The sequence below is a fragment of the Sinocyclocheilus grahami genome, unplaced genomic scaffold (genome assembly GCF_001515645.1).
Source record: "Sinocyclocheilus grahami isolate Dianchi unplaced genomic scaffold, SAMN03320097.WGS_v1.1 scaffold1011.1, whole genome shotgun sequence".
NCBI lineage: Eukaryota > Metazoa > Chordata > Actinopteri > Cypriniformes > Cyprinidae > Sinocyclocheilus > Sinocyclocheilus grahami.
Genome location: NW_015506190.1, coordinates 48,904 through 59,767, shown reverse-complemented (window position 1 = coordinate 59,767; position 10,864 = coordinate 48,904). Strand labels below are relative to the sequence as shown.

At 36.0% G+C, this 10,864-nt stretch overlaps 1 long non-coding RNA gene across 1 annotated transcript in view; it reads left to right on the top strand.

The window, feature by feature from the left end:
• Positions 1-10,775, top strand: part of LOC107565604 (uncharacterized) — a 14,918-nt gene extending 4,143 nt beyond the window's left edge. Inside the window, exons 2-3 of the long non-coding RNA XR_001606393.1 lie at positions 1,271-1,345; positions 10,716-10,775. This is a non-coding gene — a long non-coding RNA (uncharacterized lncRNA). The remainder of the gene's footprint in view (positions 1-1,270; positions 1,346-10,715) is intronic.
• Positions 10,776-10,864: the final 89 nt, after the last annotated feature.

Here is a 10,864-nt window from a genome sequence, read left to right as displayed (position 1 = left end):
ATATCTGGGTTGTGCTGTTCTGTTGTAAATAAATCTTAACCAATGATTCCTAATTGTATCTACTTTCGGAAGGCCAAATAAAGTGCTTTTGCTTTTGCACTGAAATACACAGCGTCTCCCTGACATGGCTGCATCAAAACTACTGCTGTTCCTGAAACCACGCCTTCTTTCTTTGCGTGTACATTTGGGCGGCATTATGCTAATATTTCCACATAGTGACTTAGACATGTGGGGGCATGTTAGAATGAGCTGTTTTAGGTAGGAGTGGCTGACTCTTAACTTTTATAAAGAATATCTCTTTGGATTTGAGACTTTAGTCTTTGCAAATTTACAGATCTTCTTTATGCACCAAGAGCTTGTAACACTCCAAAGAGAAAGGAAAACTTGAAATCGCATCATATGACCCCTTTAAAAACACAAAATTATAGAGTGACCACATTTCGTATTCTCCCATAAAGTGTTTCAGACTGTGTAGTTGGATCAGTATGTGACAAAGTAACTTATATGTTGGTACTGTGCCGTAGTGCTTAAGCACACATGCTCACATTGAGCTTTGGTGCTCAAGAGGGAGATACCAACTTTTCTTCCCATTATTTACTCTACTGCCTCCAAAATAATTTCATTTTATATAAAGTAATAACATTAGGATTCGTCTCCAACAAAAAATAATTAATAAATTATATTTTGCTCAAAACATTTTATTGAAAGATTTTTAAACAAATTTTTCATAACATCTGGCACACCATTTCTCCTTACTGTTATTATATTTTATTTCATTTATTCATCCAAGTAAATATGTAAAAAAAAAATGTATTTATATATTATGAGAGCTTATACATAGTGTTTTGCTGAATTGTAATGTTCTTTACTGACTATAATTGATTTAGAATTGTTACTAAGAACAAAAGTCATCTTTTACTTATATGTTAATATGTGTAAAGCTGAAATTGTTTTAATAATATTACAGTTTGCATTACGTTGCTGCACAAAGTCCATCTACCAGTTGTGGAAAAACCATCAGAATTTGTTTACCAAGGGCATTAGGCTCTATCACCGTTTTTACTCTTGCTATTTTCATTAGCTGATTCTATTTAGAGCTGTATCTCACCAGATGAAACCAAATATTACAATAATGTTTTTTTGTTTGTTTGTTTTTCCCCTCAGTTTCACACTGTAAGGACTGAGACTACATTGTAACCACAGGATGCTGTTGAAATATAGCTGCCCATTAATGTTCACTTTCTGTGTGTTTCTTCTGTGCTTTCACCAGGAAAACAGAGGATTTGCATGGTTATCCTAAATCAGCCGATAGATGAGCAGTACTTCCATGTGCTGTGGAGTAAAGGTATTGATTTTGTGATTAATATCACACATCGGCCTATGGTTTGATGCTTGTCTGTACTTGTCTTCCTTGCTTGTGCAGTAGAGTATGGTGACACACCTGGCACAGAACACACTGGAAAAAGCCAGACAGGCCTAAATGTTGATATATATAACGGAGATATGTATGCTATAAAGCTTACAGCTGAAAACTCATCTCTTTCGAAGCTACTTGACTTCATCATAAAAAAATATTTCTATCTCTTTACTTATTCCTTCTCTTCCTAGCTTGTACTTATTTGAACAATGTCTAGAAACTTGGTATCACAAGCACTTCCTGTATCTGTTTGCCGCTTTAAGAAGAATCGCTTTATGTATCCCCCAATTGTAAGTCGCTTTGGATAAAAGCTTCTGCAAAATGACTAAATGTAAATGTAAATGTATAAAGCTCTTATAACCTATATGCATTAGTCATCTTTTCGATCCCCCACTGGATGAGCTATGATTATATAACTCTTGTTTTTTGTTTGTCTTCATAGCTTATTAAAGTTACTTTTTATTTTTAAATTTTACTAAGTATTAAGTAAAATTCTAAATATTTTAAATACTATGAAAATATATACAAATTCTAAGATACACAATGCATGTATGCAGATTGGGACGCACCTAATGTTTTTTTTTTTTTTTAAAGCTGCCTGTCAATTAAAAATTATATCGAATTAATTCAATGATATTCTAATTCAAATTAATTAAATAAAATTTCTTTTTTTTTTGGCTGTGAAATCATCTCAGCTAAAGATAAATCATTAGATTAGACATTACATTAGTGAGGCAGATGAGTAAATTATTAATTGCATTAATTTTCCTATTGCATTGTTTTCATAATTAATTGAACTCAATTTGTGCATTAATTTGATTGCCCTAGTTTCTTTCTTTGCAGATTTTTTAGGGCTATTGAAGCCCTTTCAGCAGTGCAATAAGTTAATAAAATGTCTTTTTATTTGTTTTATACATTTTTCCTGTTGTTTGTAGACTCTTTCCTTCTGACGGTTGCCGCTTTGTTTTTAAGCAGGCGAGAGATTAACTATATTGCACTAGCTTTTGTTGGTTTCCTGAATTGATCTCATTTAAAAACTCTTGATCATGTAATTCCTCTGCCCTTGCATCAGAGATACTGTGCATTTTTCATGTGGCTTTGCTCTGGAGGCAAAGCAGGTGGGCGACGAGTGTGTTGCTGGGAGCAGGGTGAACATATCCAGATGGTTTTCCTTGAGGGACTGGGGCAGGGCGCTCCACCCCTCCTCCAGTGAGCCTCAGAAGTGCAGTCCTATGGGCCGGTGGCACCACCAGTGCTCTATAGGACTGGATGATCAAAGACGACACTTTGTGGATACCAACACATTTTTGTATGCTTTGCAAAAGTAACTTCAAAAGTTCACTTCTTTCTTATTTCAGTTCTATGATTAGTACTGAATTTTAAACTGCAATCTCTTTTATTTTATTTAAGAAACAAGATACTGTGAAACAGTAATAAAAAAATAACTTATTTTAATATAGTTACATTTTTAGCTTATTCCTGTGATGGCAAAGTTGAATTTATTGCATAATAATATTGTGGAAACATGACACTTTTTTTCTGGATTTAAAAAAAAATAAATATAAAGTAAAAAAAAAACTCCAGCATTTATTTGGAATAGAAAACTTTTGTAACATTATAAATCTTTCCTGTCAAAATATTAATATTAATAAAAAAAATAAAATCAATTCAAATAAAATCTTACAGACCGAAACACATTTTTAACCGTACTGTATATAAAGCCACAAATTTTCCTCAAAAGTGTCCTACTCAAATAGATTTTTTTTAAGTACACTCTAAAAAATGCTGGGTTGTTTCAACCCAACTTTGGGTCAAATAAGGACTAACCCAACTTTTGGGTTAAAAATGTAATGTAAAAATGTAACCCAACGGTTGGGTTAGTCTATATTTGACCCAAAGTTGGGTTGAAACAACCCAGCATTTTTTAGAGTGTATGAACCGTTACAAAGTGTACAAACCAGTCGAAAACCACATCAATCTTATTTAAATCAAAGTTTTTGCATTGCATCTCAGTCTGATCTTTTTTAACTTCTATATTTTTTGGAGCTGTATACACTCTAGATACACTCATTTTTAGACAGTCAGTCTAAAAGATTGAATTTGAAAACCAAATCAGATTTGTGGAAGCCATAGTCACCTCTTGTAAGCTGGCCTTCTCTAATAGTGGTGTTTATAGAAGGAAATGCTTTAAATGTCCTGCTGTGATAAAAGCTTGGTGTATTGAAGAATTGACATAGAAATCAGATACACTATAGTATACCATTTCTTTCTTCTGTCCAGAAACCTTTCTTCCAAATATTGTGGTATGTGGAGTAATTAGTCCTCTCTCTGTATTGAAGAGTGTGAAAGGGCCTCATTTGTTTGACAGTTTGTTTTGCAATACCACCAGTGTTTTGGCTGGGCTTTTTATAATCTTTTGGAACGTTTCACATTCTTTGACGTTTTGGTCAATGGATGGATTGTGGGTTTGGGTTGCTTGATGGGCTTGATAATGATTTACAGTTTTGTGGCTTTCAGTCCATATCTGTAAGCCTCCTAAACATTATTTATCAGAAAATTGACATTTATAATGAAACAAATTATATCTATTTTTAATCAATTCTGTTCTTTGTTTCTTTGTTTCTTTCATCAAAGAATCTTGAAAAAATGTCTCACGGTTTCCACAAAAATATTAAGCAGCACTGTAACTGTTTACAAAATTGATCATTAAAAGAAATAATTCTTGAGCTCCAAATCAGCATGAATGATTTGTGAAAGATCATGCGACACTGAAGACTGCAGTAATGACTGCTGAAAATTCAGCTTTACCATTACAGGAATAAATAGCATTTATAAATGCATTGAAATAGAAAACTGCTTGTAATATTTCATAATATTAATGTTTTACTGTGTTTTTGATCATATAAATGCAGCCTTGGTGAACATAAGAGACTTCTTTCAAAAACATTACAAAATCTAAGCAACCCCATAACTTTTAAACGGTAGTGTATTCATTGTTTTTAAAATTTCAGTTTTGCACTTTCAAAAAAATATTGATTACTCATCTTATACATAGATTTTTGTCCAATCAGATGCTCTCTAAAATGAGAAATATTACAACTAACAACAAGTAACAAATAACTTATGGCCATGGCCATGAAAAAGGCTTACCGGCTTTTTTTTTTATTTTTTTAAATGTATCCTGCCCAAACGTCCTCCTTCAATGGAAATACAAAATTGTAGACCTAAATTAAAAGTTTTGCACCCATTCTCCCTCTCAACTCTTTTGAGGATAAAGAAACCATCTTAAAAGGCATACTAACCTTCCATTTTGCTCGTTGACCACTCGTCCCTCTTTGATTTACAGAGGCCACAGGCTTCACTTCACTTCCACTGCCAAAAGACATTAAATCAGCGACAGCAAAGTATGCCTCATCAATATTTGTCCCCCATAAAACACCGCCCGAGTAGCAAAAGTTCATGACAGGAAGAGGAAGCACTGCTGGTGGATTATGAAGTGTTTATTTACAAGGTTATCTGTCCTGCACCAGGGCTTCGGTAAAAGAGCATTCACGAATGATTTACCCCCTCCAGCATCTCCGGCCGTCATAATGCTGCCTTACCACAAGTGAGAATGGTTGGTTGGTTGGTTGTTTACTTTTGGACAACCCACCGCAAGATTTTTTGTAAAGCTTTTCAGTAGATGAAAACCAGTTATTTTTATAGATTCAATTAATTTTGATTGTAATGATGAAGAGGTGATGATTCATAAGTCTAAAAGAATCACATTATCTTGCAGTTGGGAATATCCTAACAACTTTAGCAACATGCTAAACATGCTATCAGTATATTAAGACATGTTAGCAACATTCTAAAACATGCTAGTGATGTGCTAAAACAAGCTACAAACATGTTAGCAACTTGTTAAAACAAGAGAATAACTGGTGCGCCCAAAATTGCATACTGTCTGAATTGGTATTTGAATTGAACTTACTTCACGACTGTTAAAGAATTTCTAATATATAGTAGGGAAGTATTTGATTTCAGATGCAGCAAAAGTCTTGGACAAAGCAGAGCATGTGATCTTGCAGCTGTAATTAAACATCCAGTGTGCCAAAATATGTTAGCAACATGTTAAAACATGCTATTAATATGCTAAAACATGTTCTAAAACAAGCTAACAACATTATGAAACATGCTGGTAATTGCATAGCAACACTCTAAGCGACAAACATCTTCAAACTTCAAGCTTTTCAAACATTTTCACTGAATTGTTGTTCATTAACAGCATGAAGAAAGCCAAAAGTGATGCTTCTTAAATTCAGTCTTGAAAGGCAGATCACATGACCTTGCAGCTGTAATTGAACCCACATTTTAGATATTCACAGCACATTTAGAACTGAAAGCAGTTTAAGTGCCATTGATTCTCAAGATTCATGGCCATGGATGTTACACGATTGCCTATTTTGCTCGGCATGTGGTAAAGTCTTCATTTTATTGAAGACTTCATATTAATATATTTGCCTGGTGTCAAAATAATGAGTCATTTGCATTCAGCCCAGTGCTTTTAAGTCTTGCTCATAGCTGGAGTTCTCGGCTGCACTCAATTACGCCCTGTTTTCCGGTTAGAGATGTAGCACGCTGTTTACTTTGATGGGATCTTTACAGAAAAGCTTCTTTGATTCACCTCCCGAGACTGCATTGAAAACGCCAGTGTAATCACCCTATGAACAAATGATGATGTCTTTGCCAGACCAATTGAGCTGTCTGGGAACTAATGAATGACTGGCCTGGATGCATCATCATGAGACGTTATTTCATCAGAACTAAAGAGCAAATGATTGTACGGTTTACTTGTGTCTTTGTAAGTATATCTTATCTGGGTCATTACTGACAGACTTGTACTGCACGATTGTAAAAAAAAAAAAACCTTTATAAAATGTGTTTTATTGCTTTTTGAATAAATATTTTTAAAAAGCTGATAATTATACACTAACAAACACTCTTATAAGTAGCCTAAGCGTATGAGGCGCAGATTTAACACATTAATTTGGAATTATTATTTTAATAAATAAACCAATAGCACATATGTACAAAATAATGCCTTATTGTTTTTTATTTAAATATGTGCAATACATATTAGATTTAGTATTATATAATAAATATATTATACTTATTACAAACAAATAAATAAATTTGTGTAGGGAATTTGTCTTAATTAAAATCATTTGGGGCTTTTCTCTGGATCGATAGACAGACTGATGGATGGAAGGATGGATGGTAAATATTTGAATTTTTCTAGGGCTTTCAACTGTCACTTTAAAGTGTAATTTTGCTATGATGAATTATTAAAAAATAAAATACTTTTAAATGCTATAAAACTATTTCAGTATCTTTTCAGTTACTTGTTACAATAATGTAATGTTCATTTGACTGCATGACTCGTGATTGATTGATTGATTGATTGATTGATTGATCTTTAATTAACTATCAGCCCTATTTTTTCCTTTACAATGTGTAGTTAATGCCCTGCTGATTTATTAGACTCTCAGTAGCTTATATCAATCAGTCATTGACCACAGAATAGCCTGTAGACTGCAGATAAATAGCACCAAATAGGTCGACTTTAAGTTAGTGTACATAGAATCTAGTCTAAGACATTGTTTAGACGTCTAGGAAACAGACAGCAAAAGCAACAAAAGTGTCATTTTTTGTACATGTCATCCAGAGCAAGATGAACCTCGCAAGCAGTCAAAAAGTGTATTATCACGTTTTCAAGAGTACATAAACTTTTTCAGTTCATGAAGGTGCTGTGTAAATTGAAAGTGAACGTTCTTGTGTTGTTGTGCTTCCACCCCCTCCTGTGTCACCAAGCAGAGAAAAAGTGGTGACAATTAATTCGTACAGGTGTTTAAAATGTTTTCCTTGATCCTCCTCATACTTTCATCTGAAATAAGTTCTTTTTAACAGTAAGCCCAAAGCCATCGTGTCCATTAGGATCGCAGCAGTGTCTTGCAAACGCATTCCATTATTCATGAGGCATATGATGCAATTCTGTTCCCTTGATGCTTGGCCATAAACCAACTGTGCTGACAAGATTACGTTCGTCTTGACATGATCTTTGTGACGATTCCTCACTCTCATAGGCATAACATCTGAGTGATTGTCCCAGAAAATCATCTTTGTTTCATGCGGCCGTGAAAATATTCCCTCCATTTTTCATGGAATGTATTTGAAAAAACATAAAGTCACCTCTGTTTGTTTATAAATGTTAAATGAATTGGGATTTTGTGGTTTTAAATAATAGGATTGCAGGCTTATAACCAAGCTACTTGATAAATGGAGGAAGGAAAGTCTTCAAAGGAAGAAAAAAGCTGTCACTCTCAAAGCACCTGGTTTAAAATAACTAATTTATTCAGTGAAAATGCTCAGTGTTTTAAATTCCGGTTTGTTACATCTGGCTATTGTCTAGAGAGTGAATCCCACATCTGTGTGCGTTAGTTCATCAGCTGCAAAAAGTCAAGAGCACTTCCTCTGAACTTCTTCTCATTCTCATGTCGAGACTTCAACGTCGGCAGGATCATCATTTTAATGTCACTTTTAGATGTTATTTTTTGTACTCTTCCAACTGAGCATATGCTGTGACATATTTCCCAGATTTGTCAGCCTGCACTGAATTCAAAAACTAAAAACCAAATCTCAGGTAACACTTTACTTGAAGCCTGTTTAAATAGCATTTATAAAGGTTGCCATAATGCCTTATGCACATTTTCATGCATAATATTTAATGCATGCTTATTATATATCTACATCTCTCTCTCTCTCTCTCTCTCTCTCTCTATCTATCTTATGTAATTATATATAATAAATATATATTATAATAATACAAAATCTCATTGCAAAATATATATGTGTATATGTGTGTGTGTGTGTGTGTGTGTGTGCGCGTGTGTGTGTGCCTTATGAATATGTCTTACGCACATTTTCCATCTATTATATTTTTTCATAATTTTAGGGAATTCTTTTTATTATACAGTATCTCACATAAGTGGGTACACCCCTCACATTTTTGTAAACATTTTATTATATCTTTTCATGTGACAACAATGAAGAAATGCCATTTTGCTACAATGTAAAGTAGTGAGTGTGCAGCTTGTATAACAGTGTAAATTTGCTGTTCCCTCAAAATAAGTCAACACACCATTAATGTCTAAACCGCTGGCCACAAAAGTGAGTACACCCCTAAGCGTTATTTTGAGGGTCAGCAAATTTACACTGTTATACAAGCTGTACACTCACTACTTTACAGTGTAAATTTGCTGTCCCCCTCAAAATAACTCCACACACAGGCATTAACCGCTGGCCACAAAAGGGAGTACACTCCTAAGTGAACATGTCCAAATTGGGCCCAAAGCATCTATTTTGTGTGCCCACCATTATTTTCCAGCATTGCCTTAACCCTCTTGGGCATGGAGTTCACCAGAGCTTCACAGGTTGCCATTGGAGTCCTCTTCCACTCCTCTATGATGACATCACGGAGCTTGTGGATGTTAGAGACCTTGCGCTCTTCCACCTTCCGTTTGAGGATGCCCCACAGATGCTCAATAGGGTTTCGGTCTGGAGACATGCTTGGCCAATCTTTAGAAAGGCAGTGGTCATCTTGGATGTGTGTTTGGGGTTGTTATCATGTTGGAATACTGCCCTGCGGCCCAGTCTCCGAAGGGAGGGGATCATGCTCTGCATCAGTATGTCATAGTACATGTTGGCATTCATGGTTCCCTCAATGAAATGTAGCTCCCCAGTGCCGGCAGCACTCATGCAGCCCCAGACCATGACACTCCCACCACCATGCTTGACTGTAGGCAAGACACACTTGTCTTTGTACTCCTCACCTGGTTGCCGCCACACACGCTTGACACCATCTGAACCAAATAAGTTTATCTTGGTCTCATCAGACCACAGGACATGGTTCCAGTAATCCATGTCCTTAGTCTGCTTGTCTTCAGCAAACTGTTTGCAGGGCTTTCTTGTGCATCATCTTTAGAAGAGGCTTCCTTCTGGGACGACAGCCATGCAGACCAATTTGATGCAGTGTGTGGCGTATGGTCTGACCATTGACAGGCTTACCCCTCACCCCTTCAACCTCTGCAGCAATGCTGGCAGCACTCATACGTCTATTTCCCAAACACAACCTCTGGATATGACGCTGAGCACGTGCACTCAACTTCTTTGGTCGACCATGGCGAGGCCTGTTCTGAGTGGAACCTGTCCTGTTAAACCGCTGTATGGTCTTGGCCACCGTGCTGCAGCTCAGTTTCAGGGTCTTGGCAATCTTCTTATAGCCTACACCATCTTTATGTAGAGCAACAATTCTTTTTTTCAGATCCTCAGAGAGTTCTTTGCCATGAGGTGCCATGTTGAACTTCCAGTGACCAGTATGAGAGAGAGTGAGAGCGATAATACCAAATTTAACACACCTGCTCCCCATTCACACCTGAGACCTTGTAACACTAATGAGTCACATGACACCGGGGAGAGAAAATGGCTAATTGGGCCCAATTTGGACATTTTTACTTAGGGGTGTACTCACTTTTGTGGCCAGCGATTTAGACATTAATGGCTGTGTGTTGAGTTATTTTGAGGGGACAGCAAATTTACACTGTTATACAAGCTGTACACTCACTACTTTACATTGTAGTAAAGTGTAATTTCTTCAGTGTTGTCACATGAAAAGATATAATAAAATATTTACAAAAATGTGAGGGGTGCTCACTTCTGTGAGATACTGTAAATATATGTACTGCATTCTAATTACTATTATATTTCATAATTGTATTATATATGAAAATTACTTTTAGATTTTCATATAGTACATGTAATATTACACACAGTGTCGATCAAGATTCATTATGTAGATTTGACTGTCATATCCCTCGTCAAAACCAGTGGCCTGTTTAACTGGATTTAGCTTCCCATTGGCCTTACCTTGGAAATGACAAGGCTCACTATGCTTATCAGAATCGATGATGATCCTGACAGGACAGACTGACCTTCATCCTGAAATGATTAGTGTTTTCGCGAAAGGCACAAGGGAGCCATTACTGTCAGCCTGGCCATGATCTAGAATAATCTATTTGTTTTCATTTCAGCACGTCAGCAGTTACCGAGATGGGCTCTGAAATGGCTTCAAACGTATAGCTGTATAATGTGATTTCAATTATATTTATCTCTTCACTAATTTTTACGTCCAGATCTGAGTTGTAATGAAGCGGATCAAGGATTCATCTAAGCACCTCCTGTTTCTATTTTGCCATTTCAGCCAAGATCCGAGCATGTGCAGACGGAGGTGCCAATCATCTGTACCGGCTCACGGAGGGTCATCACAAGAGGTGAGAACCCTATTTTGGCTCACTCGGAGGGCAGAGATGGATCTGGTGATGTCAAGTTCTGGTGTCATTGCACATGTTC